This window comes from Maniola jurtina, chromosome 16 (genome assembly GCF_905333055.1).
Source record: "Maniola jurtina chromosome 16, ilManJurt1.1, whole genome shotgun sequence".
In the NCBI taxonomy this organism is placed as follows: domain Eukaryota; kingdom Metazoa; phylum Arthropoda; class Insecta; order Lepidoptera; family Nymphalidae; genus Maniola; species Maniola jurtina.
In genome coordinates this window covers 7,855,047-7,879,247 of record NC_060044.1, presented here as the reverse complement: position 1 = coordinate 7,879,247, position 24,201 = coordinate 7,855,047, and the positions used below count along the sequence as shown (strand labels likewise).

General features: G+C 36.9%; 1 protein-coding gene across 3 annotated transcripts in view; it reads left to right on the top strand.

Moving 5' to 3' along the window:
* The window catches only part of LOC123873411 (semaphorin-2A), a 427,879-nt gene that overhangs the window by 136,852 nt on the left and 266,826 nt on the right, over window positions 1-24,201 (top strand). For all 3 annotated transcript variants that reach the window (XM_045918256.1, XM_045918254.1, XM_045918255.1), the window contains exon 3: window positions 3,356-3,388. The gene's annotated coding sequence lies outside the window, so the exon portion shown is untranslated. The remainder of the gene's footprint in view (window positions 1-3,355; window positions 3,389-24,201) is intronic.

Genomic DNA, 24,201 nt, shown 5'->3' with positions numbered 1-24,201 from the left:
ATTTAATTTATTACCGAATATATTATTATGTACTTATACAAAAGTTAATGTAGTTCCATATTAAGATTTTTTGGAGCCGGTGCCAATTAGCCGCACGAACCTTTTACTCTTCATATTGTTTGTGACTCCACATTGGTACCTCGTTGGCATTGGTTTTCCCACCCGAGTTGCCATCTCAACCTGTCGCGCACTAGGGTGTTAATAGCGCGAGCGTTAATACCAATAGCCCAGTAGTTAAGATGTTGGACTCCTATTGGGTGATCCGGCGTTCGATTCTAGACACGCACCTACTTAACTACTTCTATCTTTTCGGAGTAAACATCGTGAGGAAACCTGCATGCCTGAGAGTTTTCCATATTATGTTCAAACGTGTATGTATGCCAATCCACACTTGGCTAGCATGATGGACTAAGCCTAAACCCTTCTCATTCTGCCGCCCGGCAAGAATGAAAAGGTGATGACGACTCTCAGAATGACAAGATATTTACGACGATGTAGTATCTTCATCGGGTGTGTCGAAACTATCGATAAATGTCAGTAAGTAACAACTCTAGTATTTTTTTTTAACGGCTCTAACACCACTCCATATGCTCGAGTTTACTTTCCACTCATTCAATTATGCAAAGCTACCATTTGTTAACAGATTTTAGGTAATTCAGGGAATGTCGACCCGATTTATGCTAATCAGCTTAGCGTCCGTTATTTATTGTACAATATAGGCTTTTGTCATACACAATGCACGACGGGTACGTATCCAACGCAGCTTCTAGAAAACTATGAAGGCGTTCAAACTGTACAGTGAAGAGCCAGGCTATTGTTGTCACGAGCCATACAAGTTCATACAGTTCCTCATACATAATAGGTACAAATGTCTAGGAGTCTATATCTGTTACATAGGCAGTAACTACCTTGTTGGTTTTTTGGTCAGTATATTCGATTGTGGATGACGATGTTCTTGGTTCTATTCATATCTCAGTATGAAGTCTTGCAGTACATGAACTTAAGCATCCATACTAATATTATAAATGCGAAAGTGTGTCTGTCTGTCTGTCTGCTACCTTGTCACGGCTCAACAGTTTAACCGATTCTTACGAAATTTGGTACAGAGTTAGCTTATATTCCGGGGACGGACATGGGCTACTTTTTATCCTGGAAAATCAAAGAGTTCCCACGGGATTCCTAAAGACCCATTCGCTCAACCGATTTGTATGAAATTTTGTACCGAGGTAGCTTGCGTCCATGTTATTGACATAGACAACTTTTTATCCCGGAAAACCAAACAGTTCCCACGGGATTCCTAAAGACTCATCCGCTCAACCGATTTGTATGAAATTTTGTACCGAGGTAGCTTGCGTCCATGTTATTGACATAGACAACTTTTTATCCCGGAAAACCAAACAGTTCCCACGGGATTCCTAAAGACCCATCCGCTCAACCGATTTGTATGAAATTTTGTACCGAGGTAGCTTGCGTCTATGTTATTGACATAGACAACTTTTTATCCCGGAAAACCAAACAGTTCCCACGGGATCTTCAAAACCATAAATCCACGCGGACGAAGTCGCGGGCATCCTCTGGTAATAATATAAGACTGTGCGATAACGCTTTTCGCAGCTTTTTCAGAGATCGCTTTGCAAAAACCGCGAGGGAGACGTGTCTCACTGATTGTGCTCGCTGCAGCCATCGTATAGTATTGTGTGTGTTGACGGCTTTACGTTTCACGGTATAATGTGCACTTTCAATGATAACGTTATTTCGAGCAATTAATTGCAGGACTCGCCGCTGTTATGATTTAAGTAGAATTAATTCAGTTGAAGTGTTTTTGTTTAATTGTTATTTTGTGTTAATTCGTTGAAAGCGTTCAAGCGTACTTGAGTGAAGTATTTTCGCAGACGCAAGTGTTCAAGCTTTACAAAATATTATTTGCCAGACACCAAATCAACTTGAAAATGTTGTGTCGTAAATTATTTCATATTCTTTAATAGGTACCCATAATATAATTATTATAATAAAAATATTTAATATATAATAGGACTTTAATTAACTCTATTATCCGTGCATAAATCAAAACACTCATGATTATATTATCATCATCATTATCAAGCCATCGCCGGCGCACTACAGAGCACGGGGTCTTCTATCAGAATTTTTGGCCATAGTCCACCACGCTAGCCAAGTGCAGATTGGCAGACTTCATAGGTACATCTTTGAGAACATTATGAAGTACTGAGAGCATGTGTGTTTCCTCAAGATGTTTTCCTTCACCGTTAAAACATGTGATATTGAATTGCTTAAAACGCCCAATGACTCAGAAATGTTAAAAGTGCGTGCTCGGGTTTGAGGCCGGGCCTCTCCAATTGAAGGCGGATGTCTTTACCGACTATGTCTTTGTCTATGTCGGATTTGGCTGTCTAGAATGGAAATAGATTATACCCTGGATTAAATTTTAGGCTACTTTTTATCCCGGAAAATCAAAGAGTTCTCACGGGGTTTTAAAAACCACGCGAATGAAGTCGCGGGCATCAGCTAGTTTATAACATGGGACATAGTGATAAAGAAACAGTGTTTAACTGCATGTTTAACTGCATGTTTTACTACTATGTAGTACTGCAATACCATTGTAAAAAGTAGCGGTAATAGGCACCGTATTCCCGCTGCGGGTCTATTACAGACACGAGCTCACGACAGAGGGCGGTGCGGCGTCGAGTCGTCGCCGGCAAGTGAACAATTTTCTGATTGTCATCAACCCTGAAATGATTACGACTAACACGCTATTTACATTTCCATTTGTAACATACCTCTAAAACAGGACCTAGTCCGTTATTATTTATCGTTTTTACTGAATATGTACAATGACTCAAACCTTAATCTGACTTTCAGACATGTAAGTCGCAGATGGCAAGAACTAAAATTAAGCTATCTTAACTTTATCCTCTCCGTCAACTAAAAGTGTAACTTAAAATTTTAAGTATAGAATGTAACGGCTATACTCAGATATTTAATTGACGTAAGCCCGACTATTTCGCTTCAATCCACACTCGGCCACTATGGTGGACTCTGACATCATTCTGAGAGGTGTAGTGCTCAGTAATGGGCCAGCAATGGGTTGATAATGCAGATGAATCACCGTAGCTATTGCGTCTATTTGAATTTTTTTTTTCACCATTTAAAAGTTTTTTTTTTTTTTCATCTGTACATAACCTGTGTAACCTGAGCAAGCGTAACAGTAAAATCTCGTTTCACATAGTTACCTTATCACAAAGTTTAAAAACAAAGCTTCATCAAGCTAAAGTATCTATTTCCATTGTTAATTATTGAAATTATACCTAATTAAGATTATTATATTTTGTTTCAGATGTCCTCCGACACGTTTAAAATATCAAGATAGGTAAGTGATAATTATACATAATACGAATTCGCTTTGTACAATCTTCCTTTCTTACAAAATATCCTCAGGCAATAATTACGCTGGTAGTGTTTATAATTCAACGCTTTCGTGTTTCCCGCCCTCCTCGATCTATTTTTACACTAAGCGACACGACTTTAAGTAACGACCTGCTTATTACGTAAAAAAACCCGGTCAAGTGCGAGTCAGACTCGCGCACTGTGGGTTCCGTACTCGGGTATTTTTTTTAACATTTTGCACGATAAATCAAAAACTATTATACATAAAAATAAATAAAAATCTGTTTTAGGGTGTACAGGTAAAGCCCTTTCATATGATACCCCACTTGGTATAGTTAACTTATTTTGAAATTGAAACACATAATTTTTTTTTTTAAATGATGTAACCACAAATTCGCGGTTTTTTGGGGTTATTCCTGTACTTGTGCTATATAACCTACCTCTCTGCCAAATTTCATGATTCTAGGTCAACGGGAAGTACCCTATAAGTTTCTTGACAGACACCACGGACAGACAGACAATAAAGTGATCCTATAAGGGTTCCGTTTTTCCTTTTGAGGTACGGAACCCTAAAAAGTTCGGAAAATTGGGAAATTGGTAGATCAAGGTCGTCTTGGCTAAGTTTCATCATTATCATAATCATCGTGATGATGGGTGTCCTTTCAGAATGAGAAGAGCTTAGGCCTCAGTCCACCAAACTGGCCAATTGCGTATTGGCAAACTTTACACACTTTTGAGCACATTATGCAGAACTCTAACATGCTTACGGTTACAATACATGTTTGCTTACGGTCTTTTCCTTCACTGTTAAAGCAAGTGATACCTATATTTATAATTGCTTGAAACGAATATACTGTACCTCTTCTCATTTTTACATGACTACGCAACGCGAAGTAGTGTTATGTGTTCATCAACCTATATAATATTTTTGTTTGTTGGTACAAATAAATAAAAAATAAGTTTTCCACACGAAGAAAACTAGACCTTAAGAAAACTAATTAATTAATATCTACAAAAGGATTCAAGGTCCTACCTTCTACACGTGTATATTTCCACACGCCGCGTAGCAATTATTATTATCTTTAATTACTCGCTATATAATGGTACGAACAGCAATGAAGCTAATTTTCTATCACTTGTTAGTGGCAGCCTTTGTGACGACCAGTTATAAGGCTTCAAAGGAAGGCTGGAGGGATGTGCTTAGCAGAACCAATACTCAGAGTTGTGACATGATGTGTAATAAGGCTTTGTGAGGTAGCGAAAGAATTATTGTTTTGAAGTAAATTTTGTATAGGTATCTACTCAGAGGTGATTTTGAAGTGACTTTTATATAAGAAACAATAACGAAAATTTACCCTGAGTAGATTATTTTAAAAGATATTGATCGACTCACTTTTGTTTATGTGCAACGCACACTTATGGTATAAAACTAATATTTTGACGGACACTACAACTCAATTTTGTTTAATTCGTCGATAGATTATAAGATTTCGTAGATTTAGGTTTCTAAAAATCCCAAGGGAACGTCGATTTTCCGGAATAAAAAGTAGCCTTATCCGTCTCCACGATCAAGCCGTCTCTATTACCAAATAGATGATCGCGTAACGTCTTCCAAACGAATTTTGGTTTTTTATATACCGCATGGGAACTATTTAATTTTCCGAGACAAAAAGCCTACGTCCGTTCCCAAGATGTAAGCAATCTTCGTCAGAATCGGTATACAGGTGGGCCCTGAAAAGCTAACAAACAGACAGAGACACTTTCGCAATTGTAACATGATTTACTAGCCCTAGCTCAGTTTGTAGATAATAATCATTATGTTTCGTATCAATTCACTATGATGATATTGTCATCGTCAGATATCGTGATCAATATCTTCGAAACGATATACCTGCTAAGTATATAGCTATAGTGCGCGACAGGTTGAGATCACAATCGGGGTATGTGGCGGGGGGACGCATTGCACACCCGCACGTCATCCGCGCTAGCCCGCACCGGGTTAGTGCGGGGACTGTGCGGGTGTGCGAGGCGTCCCCACCCCGATTTCCATCTCGTCCTGTCCCATACTATAACCTACACAGTAATAAATTGTTTATCAACTACCATTAACAGTTCTAACGACACACGCCCCAGTTTCACCTCCATGAATTTAATAACGTTTCAAATTGGCAAAATAATAAACCGGGACGTTGCTACTAGCGATGGGCATTATTGCTACTTTTAAATTATTTTCATTTGGTGAAATTATTTTTCTTCACCGCGATTTCACAGACGATTTTTCACGGAAAGTGATTTTTCAACACACTTATTTGAATTGGAATGTATTTTTTGCAAATTTGCAAGAATCGTTGTAAATAAATAGTTGTAAAATAATATTGTTACAATCGTTTGCTACATTAATTTAACAAGGAGTTATAATCACGATTAATATTATTTTACAGACACGTTTTTCACAGACATTAAATATTCGCATTTAGGTAAATGATTGTAAGTATGAAAATTGGCTTTCCGTGAAAATGGCAGTTTTATTTAACCATTCCTCTTATCGGATTCTACGCGGCACTGTACCGGAACGCAAAATCGCTTGGCAGCACGGCTTTGCCAGTAGGATGCTAACTAGGGACGGCGAAAACTTCCCATCAGAACAGAGTCAATTTAGAAATTAGAAATTTCCCAACTCTCCCTGCTAATAATCAAACTCGGGATTTCCTGCTTATAAGACCACAGCGCTCATCACTGAACCAGGGAGGTTGTCATAGTCAAGTCAGAGAGAGTCAAGTGTTAAATTGTAGTGTGTTAGCATATACATAAGTAGCATAAGAGTACATTTGATTACTAATAAACAAGGCTTCGTTACGACCAGACATTTCAATAGTCACACCTCAATATGAAAATGCTTTTCACGTGATTTTTCACATGCTACCTGTGAAACGGTTAATCTCTAGTTGCTACTGACGTCCCGGTAGTCCCGGTATATTCGGAAATGCAATCACGTCAGCTATGAGGCGTAATTAAACACAAAGCGACGGCTTACTTGCATCGCATTGTGATTTATTTGGACAATTTTATGGGCCCTACAATGATGGATAGTCTTAATTTATAAATTATATTAATATTATTATTGTTGGTCAATTAAAATTATCGATTTTACTTTAATAATAAATTAAGCTTGATTGTTATTGCTTTGCCTATATTTACTTATTTATTCATATTTTCATCGGAAGCTTATAACTACTATATACGAGTATATACTATACGGTCTCCTCTTCTTAGAGTGGAAAGTGTTTAGGCCATAGGCCGCTACACTGGTCAAGTGCGGATTGGAGACTGCACACACCTTTGAGAATATTTTCTTTTTCTTCATCGTTAAAGCAAGTTTAATAAAATTAATAGAATATGCAAAAAGTTTTGTACCAAAGACATTTCTGATGCATCGATCGTGTACAAGTCCTGCAGCTACCTATTTCAAAATTCAAATATTTTCACTAAGTGCAGAACCACTGAAAGGGTCTTTTGAATGTCGGTGCAGAATTCTTTTACGATTTTAAGATAAAATCATTCAGGTATGAGGTCAAAGCGTCTCGCTTATTGGAAGGTACTTTATGCTATTTCCCTCATATATATTTTGTCGAAACTAACGAAAAGTGGTTTTTATTTGAAAACTTACCTAAATTGAGTCCGCGCTTTTGCACGCAATTAATAATAATGTGACTGTCTTGGTTTATGGCTTGGTTTATTTACACCAATTGCGTATGCAGCACGTACACGTGACACGTGCGTAGTGACGCGCGTGAATCCGTTGACATAACTGCACGCATGACGTCTATGCGAACGTACACGCCACGCAAGCGGTATGCCATGTCTCATACAGGTCCATACATTACAACGCAATGGTACGCACTACGTCTACGCTTACGCAGCCTGTGTGAACGAGCTCTTAACGACATGTTGTATGTAAATACAAAGTACAGCTCGAACTGCAGCTCTGCAGTCCAGTTTGACTACGACTCATGCAACTGATATTCTGCAAATATCGATAATTTAAAATCATCATAGGTCTAAGTAAGTACCCATTATATTTTTCATTATAATTATAGGGATTAAGGAACAAAATAGAGAAAGAGAATTTATAAATATTTATTTAATGTACAGAATATTTGACAATAATATTTGACAATTGTATAAAATAAACTTTAAACTAAAAAACTAAAATAAATTAAATTAAATCTAAAACCTGATCGAGACCGCATCCATGATAAATTCTTTTATAAAATCTTTTCTAATTCAGTTTACTTTTGTGTATAGATTACAATTTTAACTCTAGAAATAGGTTGTTATAGTTACTTATACTGGATAACTTTTAACATCACGACATTTATGGCACATCTGATGCCATTGCAACTGTACTCAGACACTGCATTAAGGTTTCTTTACTATTATTTCCACCTCAACGAAGTGTACAGAGAAGTTTCAATTCGATAGAAATGTTAGCACGAGTTACTCGTACTAACAGTACTCGTATAGTTACATCGTAAAAATATTATGTCAAAAATTGGTCAAGTGCGAGTCGGACTCGTACACGAAGGGTTCTGTACCATCGCACAATAAATAACACTTTTTAATAATTTTTTTTAATTTACATGATGCCCATTTTGAAATTTTTGTTAGGTAGGTACATATTTGTTTTTATAGCGGCAATAGAAATACACATTTGTGAAAATTTCAAATCTGTAAGTACCTACTATGGTTCACGAGATACACGGACGGACAGATAGACGGACAGCGGAGGCTTGGTAATAGTGTCCCGTTGGCACCCTTTTTGGTACGAACCCTAAAAATTAAGTTATGTTTTATTTCTATTACGTATTTTCCATATCAAAACAGCTACATACTGACTTTTGTAAATGTATTTTTAACCCCCGACCCAAAAAGAGGGGTGTTATAAGTTTGACGTGTGTATCTGTGTATCTGTGTATCTGTGTATCTGTGTATCTGTGTATCTGTGTATCTGTGTATCTGTGTATCTGTGTATCTGTCTGTGGCCTCGTAGCGCCTAAACGAATGAACCGATTTTAATTTAGTTTTTTTTGTTTGAAAGGTGGCTTGATCGAGAGTGTTCTTAGCTATAATCCAAAAAAATTGGTTCAGCCGTTTGGAAGTTATCAGCTCTTTTCTGGTTTTCTTATTACTTTTATCCCAGGACCACCAGAGGTTACGTATTTTCTGACACAGGAAATATGAACAATTGAGTAGTGTTAGTAAGTACTAAGATAGCATGCCTAGCCTACGTGCTAGCTTGCTTAGACGGCCAATTTTCAGGTATCTGATAATCAAGGTACATAAAACCATTACTTACCTACCTCACGTAAATTCTCTGATAAAACTGATTTTTACGTATATTTTAGGCAATATCCTTAAAAATATGTCGCCAATACTCCCAGACACTTCCCGCGTCGGCCGTATTGCTTTGCAGACGCTTTAAAGCTCCCAAAATAAGTAATTACTTAACTGCACGTAAATTCTGATGCTCCATTTTTATATATGTCCACCAGACAACTATTTTAAAACCTTTTACAAGAAGACAGACAGATCCAGAGGGCCAATCATCCCCTAAATTCAATTTTAATGCCTCTGTGAGTTTGAGCGCGAGGGCATCATTATCTACGCGCATGAGACTGAGTAAGACATGTATTAGGATATAATATATTGACTTCTCTCTCACTCTCTTATAGTTTACTTATGTCAATTAATTATTAATATTAAAAAAAATCTGCTAAAAATTAAAAAAATTGGAGAATTTACGTGAGGTAAGTAATGTTTTTATGTACCTTGATTACCTGATACCTGAAAATTGGCCGTCTAAGCAAGCTAGCAGGTCTGTAGGCATGCGTTCTTAGTACATACTAACACTACTCAATCGTCCACATTTCGTTCGTCAGAAAATACGTGACGGCTGGTGGCCCTGGGATCTTTCACTATTGTAACAGAGGTTCATAATATTATGTCAATTGGCAAATGTCAAGCTATCAAGATGGACGTTGCCTAGATACATAATTATTTATTTGAAAATAATGTTTTGGAAAACTCCGATACTTTGGATCGTAGGCGCGGAGTTTCTAATTTATAAAATATTATAATCACAGTTAAAATGAGAAAACATCAATTCAATTATAATATCCAACAGTCAACCAAAGGCCACGAACAATCAACCCAAACCCAAACCATAGTCAAACAATTTTTAGGGTTCAGTAGGTATCTGTAGAAAAAAAAAGTAGCCTCGACTGTTGTAGTCGCGTAGGTGTGCATGGCACCATTAAATATCGTAGGAGGCGATGACCCTCCGCGCGGCTGAGGTTCCCGCATCATAGTCGCTTTGTCGCGCAGGTTTGGATGATGCATTAGGCGCACCTTCTTTTCATTTTATCTGCTTGAACTCAGCTTATTTACTTTGACAAAATACGTTTAAAATTCATCATCATCAGGATCAACCCATCGCCGGCTCACTACTGAGCACAAGTCTCCTCTCAGAATGAGAAGCTACCACACTGGCCAAGCACGTATTAGCACACCTCACGCACCTTTGAGGGAGCATTATGGCCAACTCTTAAGCATGCAGTTTTCCTGACGGTGTTTTCCTTCACCACTTCGTTGTCTGTCTGTGTGTCATCTTTCAAGAGAATCAAAACTTATAAATTGGGTACTTCCCGTTTACGTAGAATCATGAAAGGCAGGTAGCAATATCTTATAGCCCAAGCACTCTACTCCTGTGGCCCAAGTAAAGTGAAAAATCCGACAACTGAATTGTCATTACATAAAAAAAAACTTGTACGGAACTCTTCATGTGTGAGGCAGACTCGCACTTGACCGGTTTTTGAAAGTTATGTCAAATAAAAATTTGACATGCAATAACAAACAAAATGAAATACAAGCCACTTTATTCCTTATTTCATCGGGTGAAAGTCGATTTCAATTTAATCGTAGGTATATCTTGAAAAGCGAACTATTATGCGACTACGTAAAATGGGTACATTTTTAAAGCAACGACATGTTAGAAACAGATATTTCGTTTTGGTCGTGTTAAACTATGTGAGTCATTCAGATAATTCTTGATTTAGTGATGTTCGGTCAAAAATATTTCATGGAACGTATAATTAACATAACATTGATGTTACTTTTGGAAAGATATTAGCTGCCTTATTAGATTTATATTATTATAGAAATTGGGTTTTAGAATGGCACAAATAAACGGTAATTTATGAATAAAAGTTTAAAAAGCGTGAAATAAAAATTAAATTAAAAATTTAAAAAACCCCCGACACATAAACCTCTAAAAAGTAAAAAAATAATAGGTAAGTATGTATGGGCCCTTTAAGAATAGTATAAATAGTAAAGTTTTTATCCAAGCGTTCGTTGCGTCGGGGGACCGCTAAAGACTATTCTTTCTACAACAGATGACTTTCATAGTTTACGATAGGTAGCGGTCCCCTGGCGCAACGAGCGCTTGGATAAAAACTTTACTATTTATACTATTCTTAAAGGGCCCATACATACTTACCTATTATTTTTTTACTTTTTAGAGGTTTATGTGTCGGGGGTTTTTTAAATTTTTAATTTAATTTTTTATACTTTGTATATTTTTTGTAAAGGGAACATTAAATCAACCGAGATATTATATTTCTTACTTAATTTACATTATAAGGACTTCTACATCGATTATCATTACACATAAGTTAAAAGTCTATGTCCATTCATATTATGTAATCTAATACCTATAGTAATTATTTAACACCACACACCAAAGAGTCGAAATCGCCCTCGTCTAGTTTTATGTATAATGATCTGGGAACCCTCCATATTAAAATAGAAGGTTTTTTTCTTTTATTTAGTAGCGGTCTGGTGATAGACTGATCTTGATCCATTTTGTGCTACTTCACAAAATATGGCTCATAAGCTACTACACAAAATTCAAACCCCTATTTTAACCCTTTAGGGGTTGAATTTTCAAAAATTCTTTCTTAGCGGATGTCTACATTATAATAGCTATCTGCATGCCAAATATCAGGCCGATCCGCCCAGTACTATGAGCTGTTTGTTGATAGATCAGTCAGTCAGGTTTTCTTTTTTACCCGACTACGGCAAAGCCGAAAAGAAGGGTTATGATTTTATTATATTTAGACTAATGACATTTCGTCGTCGCAAAAACTTGAAGAAATAACATTAGCTTAAACTCACAGGAAACTTGCAGGAAACACTCAGCGATATAATGTTATTAGAGCACGAATTATGTTTAGAGTGAGCGTCGGTGTCGCGGTGTCTCGGTCTCAGCGACAACTAATTGCGTTTAGAGCGATAGAGCAACGCAAGCGATGCTAATGGAAGGTATTAATTAACGCGGGCGTCTCACTTTGAACATTTTATGTTAGATTTATAGATAAGGCGAACTACGGTGCGATGGCTGTAGTACGCGCAAAGCAAATAAGTATAGTCCAATCCGATTACGAGGCGTATAACTGTGAATAAAAAGATAATTTAGCCAGGTTTTTCTATTTAATTCTTAGTCTATGACCTGCGCAAACCGCAGATTTACTTCAGATTGGACTATACTTATGTATTGCGATTGTCGATCACTATAACTACGCACATAGTACATAATGCTTAGTCTATGATCTGCGTAAACCAACATGTTGCAACTTCAGATAGGAATACTAACTTCAACTTCCAGTCTACTGGCAATCCTATTGCATAGCAAGTTAGCGTTCTAATACGATGCTGTGAAAAAACCGATTGGTAATTTAATTAACTACTATACTTTTCTTTCAACCCTAAAGTATACCTCTTACCTTTAGTATCAAGTCAGTTACAGTTAGTAGATCTGGTGGTACCTACTGATATTATATAACACAAAATTTAAAAACCCCCGACACAAAAACCTCTATAAGAAAACTAGAAAAGAGCTGATAACTTTCAAATGGCTGAACCGATTTTTTTCGATTATATGTAGCTAAGAACACTCTCGATCAAGCCACCTTTCAAACAAAAAACTAAATTAAAATCAGTTCATTCGTTTAGGAGCTACGATGCCAAAGACAGATACACACGTCAAATTTATAATACCCCTCTTTTTGGGTCGGGGGTTAAAAAGAGCATAATGGAAGGCATAACATGATAAATACAATAAGTACATAAAAATATAACCCTAGCTAGGTAGGTAAGTGTAATAATGAAGAGAAATGTTAAAATATTTCCTTATAATATTTGCATTGCTGCCTTGCCTTTAAGAGGGGTCTCTCCGTCACTCGCTCCATACAAACGTAGTTCCAATTTCATTTGAATATTAAGCAAAGTCCATGAAATTTTGCAGACATATTCTAGAAACTAATATCTATGCCTGTGGTTTTCCAGATTTCTGTTAAAATATTCGGTTTCAAAGTTACGCGGTCTTAAAAATTCACATACTTACAAAACTTTGAGCCCCTGTTATTTTAAAACTACATATTTTTAGAAAAATCTAAAACACCACAGTCATGGATATTAGTTTCTAGAATATGTCTGCAAAATTTCATGTACTTTGGTTGCTTAATCTATACTAATAAATAAAATTGGAGTGTCTGTCTGTAATTTCGAAATAACTACCACATAATATTAAGGTCATATGGTTATTTGAACGATACCATAACTGAATCACACATTTTTTAAATTTTTGTCTGTCTGTCTGTTTGAAAAGGCTAATCTTCGGAACGGCTGGACCGATTTTAACGGGATTTTCACTTACAAGTAGAGGATTGACCAGGGTGTAACATAGGCTACTTTTTTAACCGACTTTTAAAAAGGGAGTTGTGTTTTTTAACCTATGTACACCAAAATCTCCGAAATTTCTGAACCGATTTGCGTCATTTCTTTTTTAATCGATAGAGGAACTTTGCGACATTGTTTCATACAAAATTTGGATTCCAACTCCTCAATCCTGATGCTGCAGGGGATCTGACCAATCCACGCGGGCGAAGCTGCGGGCATCAGCTAGTATTCAAATGAAATTGGAACTACGTTTGTATGGAGCGAATGACAGAGAGACCCCTTTTAAAGGCAAGGCAGCAAAGGAAATATTATAAGGAAATATTTTAACATTCCTCATCATTATTTTATCTTTCTACCTAGCTTAGGGTTATATTTTTATGTACTACTAGCTGATGCCCGCAGCTTCGCCCGCGTGAATTGGTCAGATCCCCTGCAGCATCAGGATTGAGGAGTTGGAATCCAAATTTTTTATGAAACAATGTCGCAAAGTTCCTCTATCGATTAAAAAAGAAATGACGCAAATCGGTTCAGAAATCTCGGAGATTTCGGTGTACATAGGTAGAAAAACACAACTCCCTTTTTAAAAGTCGGTTAAAAAAGTAGCCTATTTTACGCCCTGGTCAATCCTCTACTTGCCTGTGAAAGTCCCGTCAAAATCGGTTCAGCCGTTCCAAAGATTAGCCTTTTCAAACAGACAGACAGACAGACAGACAGACAGACAGACAGACAAAAATTTTAAAAACGTGTGATTCAGTTTATGAGCTTAATATGAGGTAGTTATTTCGAAATTACAGACAGACACTCCAATTTTATTTATTAGTATAGATATAGATGTATTAGCATGTTGTATGGAGTAAGTGACGGAGAGAGCCCTGTTAAGCCCTTTATTTGTAAATTGAATAAAATACTTTTGTGACATTAAATTCGCCAACAAGCGCCTCGAAAAGTAAGTTAGGCGACCTCTTGAGCTCAACCGAGGAAAATGGAGACTTTGCATCAACCCAATGGTTAAAAACGTTTCGATATCACAAAACCTTAGCCCTGCAAGTTTGTGTTCACTATACAACGATTTTTTTTGTGTAAACTTCTTTATGCGCGTTGCTTGATTTTGGATGGGTAAAAATTGTCGATAGTTGTGTGCGCTAAGCGTCACAGAACTTTACTGTTGTGACTCAGGGTAAATAATAGGCATCCAGATAGACTTGGTTTGAAATGGCATATTTGTTCTATATTTACATTCTCATTTATATTGTGAAATGTTAAACAATTTTAGGAGGGTGACCTTCATAGTTCATTTCACCAGCTAGCTTTCATTCCACCAGCCTGTATGCGTCCACTGCTGAACGAAGGCCTCTCCAAGAACGCACCACCAAACACGGTCCTCCGCCTTCCTCATCCACCCGCTTTCTACCATCTTCAGATCGTCCTTACTTACCAGTATGTGGTCTCCACTCCAGAACACGTCTGCCTTTTCGGCCGTCGTCGGTTCGGTAACTTACTAATACCAATAATTTTAAACTTTTTCCTGTCTATGATCACTATGATCACGTATTGCTACGTGCTATGACACTTACCTACGTGAAAATAAACGGATGGCTCGTCAAAATGGAAAAGCGCTCTAACGCAAATTATTAGAGCAACTCTAACCTCCCTTTCTTTGGCGTCCGGCTTTGCTCCGTGAACTCTCAATAGATTCATTAGGACTCTAACGAGATCTTTCAAAGCAAATTACGAATGCTTTGTTTCGGTAAATGCGATTTGTCTTATTTATTGCAATATTATATTTTGACATCGTTTCCTAAACCAGAACGACACTTCCATGTCAAATGATTTTGCATATTTGGTTCTTTTGGTTTAGTGTACAAGAACCTTGAAGAACGAAAAAAAAGAAACTAAAATTAATATTGCAACTAAATTATTCATAATATCTATGAATTATCTCATGTGTGTGCCGTGATAAAATATCTTTTTTTAAACCACATACCTGCCTATCCTGTATTTTCTGAGTTTCTTTGTCTTCTGGTTAAAATTTCCTAAAGTGATAAGTTGTTACTGTGCATGTCCTTTCAATGTTTATGTTATTACTAAGTTCTTCTGTTTTTGGTACATAATAATATAATAGGTATACCTAAATAACGCTTATAATATGTTAACATACAAAATAACTCTTATTTGAGTTATTTGATTTGATTATTTTTAATGATAAGTAGATATTACACCTACCTAAGGGTTTTTTTTAGAAAAAGAAACTTTTTCAAGAAAAACGTTAAAATATTTCAACAGCCAAACTTTTAGCAAATTATCTCAATAAAATTCACGATCCGTTGAAGAAGTATTAATGTAAATGTTCGGATTACGAATCTTTATTGTAGCATTAAACGTAAATCGATTGGAACTGTCGACTTGATGCCGCGCGCCGACGGAATACGAGGTACGATATTTTTCAAACCCACTGCAGCCACGCGATAAGGGCCTCCGAAAATGTGACCACATTTCAATCAAATTTATGACTTATTATAATGATTATAGGTACGTTATCAACTGTGCGACGCTTGAATTTGCGATTTGACTGAAAAGGTGTACTCTAGCGTAACAAATTGTTCGGCAATCGTAAGGTGGCGATAACGATTTGGAAAATTAATCTGGGAGTAAAAAACGATTTGAGGGGAGAGGCGCTTTGGTTATTCGTTTTAGGTATTGAATGTAATAAGTAATGACGAAATTTATCTATCACGTTCTATACTTGTATATAATATGTGTGCTCACTGTGCTATGATTTTCTTTTGCTTATAATTTAATCATTTACCATGTTTGTGATGATTGATTTAAACTTTAAGTTAGGTACTTAATCAGTTGATACTTAATTAGTTCAGAAGGTTTATATGGATACTTAATTTGTATTGGTATAGTCATCACTACTGAGCACAGAACTCCTTAGAATGACATTGGCCCATAATCCGCCACGCTGCCTAAGTGTGAGTGAGCAGACTTCACACACCTTTGAGAACGTTATGAGAACTCTCAGGCATGTAGGTTTTCATTTTTCTCACTATGTTCTCCTTCATGGTTAAAGCAAGTGATATCTTCCCTGGGATCAAATCTCCAATGATCCGAATAGGAGGTCGACGTGTTAATCAACAGGCTTTCACTTTGGCGTCTAGTAGTTATACCAAAAAGCTAAATAAATGACGGTAATAATAGCACAATTTTTCTCTACGATATTGAAATTTGAAATGCAACATCATTTGCAGTGGTAATATGTTATTATAACACTTAACGAAAGTCACCGAATGAAATCTTTGTTCTTAGCCACCCCGGGGAGACGCCCGCCGCGCCGGACCGCTCGCAGCGATTGAAATTTAAAATATTGTACCCTTTGCCATTATGCGAGCTTATTCACCCTTGAAATATCCCTGGGGGCGCCAGGTACAACGATTGGGGAAAATATTTTACACTTGTTACTAAGGATGTCGCTTACAACACTGCCTTTGCGCGGCGCTAATCGCTTCACAATTTTAAACCTAAACTTCGGCGAGCTAAAGTTTAAAATCGATGAAACGCATGCATAATTCCGTGGAGTATTTATGAAAAGCGCTTAATTAGTGTGTCGAGAATGAAAAATTGTTATTGAAACCGAGTTGATTGAACTGGCGTTTCATAACTATGTCATTTCGGATCGGGACGGTAATGAAAACGAGATTAATAACCCGTCTCTCATCAACGCTTTTAGTAAATGGCACCAGACGCATGATTTTGCACTTTATGCAGATGGAGGGGACACATTTTATTTGTGCTTTATGGATACGGCACGGTAATGGTAGTTCTAATCAAGAGTAAACCCAACTGTTTACAGGGTAAAATACTTTTTTATAAAAGCTATTGAGAATGGAGATGGCAGCTGTTGTTGTCCTCTTCTCTGCTGAATCATGATCGTCATCATGATCAATCCATCACTGGCTCTCTACTGTACACGGGTCTCCTCTCAGAATGATAAGAATTTGGTCATAGTCTACCACGCTGATCAAGTGCGGATTGGCAGATATTATCCCGAAAACCTCCTACAATTATAAAATAAGGGCTACGGTTATCCGTAATGATGAGTATGAAGCAGAGAGATACAAAATTATCAATTTATTGTATAACTAATTAATAAATAATTATTATTAACCTAGCTACTACATTTACTAATAATATAACTAGAGATCTATAAGAGGTTCTGAAAATCAAAGTATATTTGGTAAATCCCCATACATTTCCTAGGAAACATGAATGAAGCAAAAAAAAAATATTCCATTCAATAAAGCTGGCTGAAAAAGAGGATTTTTAAAACACGTTACTCCGGAGCCAATATGTTATGTTTACTCAATTACTTCCCGCAAAAGCCTGTCGATGAAAGAACATTAACGATGTATTTATTCCGACATTCGAACTACATATTTGCTTATAATTTATCTCTTTTCCGTGCAATATGCAATTAACCCCACAATGCCAACTAAGCGTTAAAAGCGCGAAAATAATTAAGCAAATAACTTCACTCATTAGTCAGCAAAATCTGTACTCTGTATTGCCACAACCCATTGTAATAATTTCCCTAAATCGTCACATAGAATCGTCATCGTCATAGAGAAAATCGTCACCGTCACGATCATCGCCGCCGACAGGGAAAGAACCTACTCTCTTACTCTCATAAATCCCTTCACAACAACAGGTCATTGCGTACCTATCCTCTGGTCGGCATTGTTGACATAAAATTCGACACGCAACCACTGGGGGAAAGTACTATATCAAATTGTCCTAAAGTTATTTCGAGGTGTCAAAGAGTAAGTTTTAAGACCCCAACAAATATGCGTGGTTTTTGAATCTCTACAATATCTAAAAATTATAGTGGAATTATTCCTTGTTTACTTTAGGTACCTTTGTTACCTGGATTTACTCCGAAACAAGCCAAATAGAAATAGATAGATTTTTATTCAAACTAACTTCTACGAGTGCTTTTTAATCATCAAAAGAATCTACTACTGGGTCGGAATGTCATTCCTACCGAGAAGTATTCTCTCTTCTCAGACTTGGGCGCGTTTGGAACACCCTCGTAGCTTGAGTTTTAAGTTTACGCAATCAATTAGTACTATCACATCATTATTTTACAAACTCAACAACTGACAATCAAAATGTAGTATGGTATCTACTTTGAATAAATGATTTGAGTTTAAACCAGCAAGAAGCTCTATAGGCTGCAGACATTTTTTGTCTTTAGATAATACCAGCTGATGTCCGCGACTTCGTTCCCGTGGATATAGGTTTTTAAAATCCCGTGGGAACTCATTGGGTTATCGGAATAAAGAGTAGCCTATGTATTAATCCAGGGTATAATCTATCTCCATTCCAAATTTCAACTGAAACCGTCCAGTAGTAGTTTTTACGTGAAAGAGTAACAAGCATCCATACATCCATACATACAAACTTTCGCGTTTATAATATTATTAGGATTATTATGATTAACAGCGGATTTATACATTTCAAATTAATTTATATTTTTAATCTCTAACAAGCAAGTTTTAAATCAAATTATAGTAGTATCTGTGCAAAAATATTGTGCAAACGAATTACCAAAAAATAGGGAACTTTCCCTAAAAGTGACAACACTGCTCATAATAGCTATGGGTTCGTATAAGCCCAGTCCGCCCGCATTACTGCGTATTAAGTTCGGCTCACTGGGCAGAAGGCCAACGTTTACTTGATAAAATAAATTTGAACAAAACAAACGCATTCGCCGGGGCAATATGAATCCTCTCTGAAGTTGTGCTAAGCGGCATGGAAGTGGAAAAATGGGCGGCGCGAGCTAATATGAGAAAATACTCTGCATACCTGCTGATGAGCTCTTGTCGCCTATCTGCCCGCATTCCTTTTTAAGTATATCGCTTTTATTACATTTTCTACATTAACGGATTTCCATTTTCTGGATAAGGGTCTAGGACTAGCTTTATGAAATACCTTATAACCTAAGCCCGTAGGAATAACGTTTTAGTTCAGTGATTCCCAATTAGGTCAGCAACGGCCACCGTTACCTACTAATTTTAAACGTTAAATCGAGCAAAACATTACGCTACGTTACGTTAAAAAGTTAACGTTAATAGTAGCGCTATACCAAAATGATTTAACGTTATATTTTTACCGTTATTTAACGGTAAATGCGCGTCGAGTAAAGATTCTACTTTGTGCACGGCATTGTTAGATAGAGATAGATACATAAAGAACAGTTTTCCCTACCTACTCAATGGATGGGTTAACAGGTATACCTAAGTAGTTTTACTTTTACCGGATTTAATAATTTTATTTAAATAATTTAATGGATGCATGGGTATCGTTATTTTTATACTCACTATTTAACGTAAAGATAACGGTACTTTGGTAACTTACGAAAAAAATACCTGTTTCTCTCACGCCACATAATATACAAGGGCTGTCTGTGTACCTAGCTTTAGGATTTACCAGTACCTCTAGCTTAACAATGAAGGGTAAAACAGAGCGTAATTTTCTTACAAACTTTCGCCTCTTATGCAATACTAGCTGATACCCGTGACTTCGTTCGCGTGGATGTAGGTTTTTAAGATTTCCGTGGGAACTCTTTGATTTTCCGGGATAAAAAGTAGCCTATGTGCTAATCCAGGGTATAATCTATCTCCATTCTAAATTTCAGCCCAATCCGTCCAGTAGTTTTTGCGTGAAGGAGTAACAAACATACCCACACACACACACACACACACACACACACACACACATACAAACTTTCTCCTTTATAATATTAGTGTGATACCCTTGTGTGTTGACTGGTGACTATCTTCACACATATTATAATAATTAAACTATAGTTTTTTTCATATATAGTATTTTTTTTTATCGAAACTGCTTCTAGTTTTCTCATTTATATAGTGATTTGCAAAAACAGTCGAAGCCGGTGTCTCTAAATCCACCCATCGGTAACTAGCTGGCAAAGGGTGGCCATTCGTTAGTCTAACTCTTTGCTAAAACGACCCCTGGATAAGCCTGCAATGTTAACATTCTTTTCAATAATGACAGCAAGGGGGAGCTCTGTGTCTTGTTTATTGGATTTTTTGTTGCAATCTACATATGAATAGGAACTACAATCTGTCGGAAAATGAAAACCATCGAGTGGGAGGTTTGTTTTGAGTGGTTTTGATATTTTAATAATACTGTGGAGAACCTGATCTCGATTCTTTTAGAGAAATAAAACAAATCATTATAAAACTCCAGATAAGCAAAGCTTATACAATTTTATTTTAAAAGTGAAAAAATTCGTACGCTTGTGTGTTTGACAAAATTTACGCGTGTCATTTTATACTACATAATTATATCGATATTCGCGTGGGGTAACAGTTAAATTATAAGTGATAACACTTTCGTTAAGATTTTTTCCTTGTTACAAAAATATGTAACATGCCCAAATGCACTGGTGCCTATGCAATATTGCAAAAATGGTGTGCTATTTTATTTTTGTTCACAAAATAGAATTATAATAATTTTTAATTTCGATTTTTAGACATCCATAAAGGATTTACAATTAGAAATAATCATTAAGGTAATACATTGAATATTTTACGTCGACTCAATGTATTCTCTGTTCTTTAATACACACCTACTTTAAAGTTTTCAAAAGTAACACGCGTGTTGGTCGCTTTAATAAGTGCCGCGCATGATAAATCGGATCAAGTACGAACACATACGAGTGCTTTTTTGTCCCTTTTCCACCACTACGAAACTTGATTGCCTCTCTCTGTCACACTTTTAGGGTAACGGATTTAATACATCGCTTGCGGAGTAGAAAACTTAATGAAAGTGTAGTACTGAGCATCATTATCGACGGCTTTGCTCGAAGATAAAAAGGTTTAAGCTATGAAAACGTATGCCGCTTTAGGGTTAAACCACGCATGGAGGAGCAGTTTGAACTATCGCGTCTGTGATATCTGGTTTTGAGATACATTTGGGCTTGACTGTACTGAATGGCAGAACGAATAGGTGTTGAATGTAGTGCACCTCAATCAATGCGACGTTATTCTTTTATGAAAGTGTAGAGAACCACGCTCCCTTTGATGACACCCATTCGGGCGTAAATTACATCGGAAGCACATTCGGAAGCCAACGACAGGTATTTCGCTAGTAAGAGGGTAATTTTTGATGATCGCATCATCATCATCTTCTGCATTGACAAGCGATAGATACCCACTGCTGGTCATGGTCACATAGGCCTCTTGTAGAGACTTCCACATGGCAGGGTCTTGTACCGCACGCATCCAACGGCTCTCTGTGATTCGTTTGATATCTTCTGTTCACTTAGTGGGGATCTTCTAACGCTGCGGATTCCGGGGTAAGGTTGCCATTCTAACATCTTGAGACCGAAACATCTTTAGTTTTTCTAACTATGTGCCCAGCCCATTGCCACTTCTGTTTCGCAACCCGTTGATCTGCAAATAAAGAATATTGTACTGTATTGATCAATGTCAGCTACTTTGGTTCTCCTACGAACCTCCTCATTTCAATCAATTCAGAGACAATCCATAATACCAGCAAGAGGCGAATGAGTCATACTCGTAAAACACGCAACCAACATTTTTGGTCTGTCTGTCTGTCCGTCCGTCCATCCCTCAGTCGGCCGTCCGTCGTGTCTGTCAAGAAAACCTATGGGGTACTTCCCGTTGACATAATAATCATGAAATTTGGCAGGTGGGTAGGTCTTATAGCACAAGTAAAGGAAAAAATCCGAAGACTGTGAATTTATGGTTACATTACACAGAAAAAAATTAAAATGTGTTTCAATTTTCAAAGTAACATAACTATACCAAGTGGGGTATAGTTATGTTACTGATATGAAAGGGCTTTATCTGTACGTTCTAAAACAGATTTTTATTTTTTCAATACAGAAAATATAGGTAAATCTGTATGCGATAGACTTGGCTGCCTCGAGCACAACAAAATAATTCTGATGACATCCGTAAAGGTCAGTGCTACTAACACTATACCTACTCGCATAATATGTTTACGGTTTTAAGCTGTGATAGCCTAGTGGTTAGAACGTCCGCCTCCTAATCGGAGGTCGGGGGTTCGATTCTGGGCACGCACCACTTACTTTTCAGTTATGTGCGTTTTAAGCAATTAAATATCACTTGCTTTAACGGTGAAGGAAAATATCGTGAGGAAACCTGCATGCCTGAGAGTTCTCCATGTTCTCAAAGGTGTGTGAAGTCTGCCAATCCGCATTGGGCCAGCGTGGCAGACTATGGCCTAAACCCTTCTCTTTCTGAGAGGAGACCCGTACTCAGTAGTGGGGCGGAAATGGGTTGATCACATAGTCAATGCTGCTGCGTCACTGAAGACTGAGCCTTTTACGCCTCAGCGGCTCTTTTTAACCGACTTCCAAAAAAGGAGGAGGTTCTCAATTCGTTGGGATCTTTTTTTTTTATTTTATTTTTTATTTTTTATGTATGTTCCCCGATTACTCAAAGACCCCTGGACCGATTTGGAAAATTTTTTTTTTTGTTTGAAAGGGTTTACTGTGCAGGTGGTCCCATATAAATTTGGTGAAGATCTGATGAATATCTTCGGAGATGGAGAACAGAACTCCTCAATGGATAAGAGCAAATTGCTCGCGATCACTGTAATAGCTTAGTAAACAGTAGGGTTTTAACTGGGCATAGCATATTATAGTACAGTGGGGCCACTAAAAATTGTGAAATAAAAATTTTTCAAAAGAAAAATAAAACCGACTTCAAAAACCAAGAATACTAAAAAGTAGAAAATAATTTTTGTTTAGCTACACATGTAATGTACCTAGGTATGAAGTCGGGCGAGCTTCACCCTTGGATTTCTAATTTTGTTTTATAATATGCTCGCTCGACTTCATACCTAGGTACATTACATGTGTAGCTAAACAAAAATTATTTTCTACTTTTTAGTATTCTTGGTTTTTGAAGTCGGTTTTATAAACGTGCGATTTTAAAAAATTTTCAAAAGAAAAATAAAACCGACTTCAAAAACGACAAACACTAAAAAGTAAAAAATAACTTTTGTTTAGCTACACGTGTAATGCACCTAGGTATGAAGTCGAGCGAGCATATTAAAACAAAATTAGAAATCCAAGAGTGAAGCTCGCCCGACTTCATACCTAGGTGCATTACACGTGTAGCTAAACAAAAGTTATTTTTTACTTTTTAGTGTTTGTCGTTTTTGAAGTCGGTTTTATTTTTCTTTTGAAAATTTTTTATTTCACAATTTTTAGTGGCCCTACTATACTATAATATGCTGTGCCCAATTAAAACCCTACTGTTTACTAAGCTATTACACTGATCGCGAGCAATTTGCTCCTATCCATTGAGGAGTTCTTTTCTCCATCTCCGAAGATATTCATCAGATCTTCACCAAATTTATATGGGACCACCTGCACAGTATACCCTTTCAAACAAAAAAAAAAAAATTTCCAAGTCGGTCCAGGGGTCTTTGAGTAATCGGGGAACATACATAAAAAATAAAAAAAAAAAGATCCCGACGAATTGAGAACCTCCTCCTTTTTTGGAAGTCGGTTAATAAGAAGTACATAATTAAGGGTAGAATTAAGATTTTACTTTTTAATTGACTAGCTATTTATTGTATTTTTAACATTATTTTATTACTAGAGGATGCCCGCGACTTCGTCTGCGTGGATTTAGATTTTTATAGATCCCGTGGGAACTGTTTGATTTTCCGGGATAAAAAGTTTCCTGTTTCGATTACAGGGACGCAAGATACTTCGGTACCACAAATCGATTAAGTGGATGAGTCTTTAGGAATCCCGCGGGAACTCTTTGATTTTCCGGGATAAAAAGTAGCCTATGTCCGTCCCCGGGATGTAAGCTAACTCTGTACTAAACATTAAAATCGGTTCAGCGGTTGAGCCGTGAAAACGTAGCAGACAGACAGACAGACACACTTTCGCATTTATAATATTAGTAT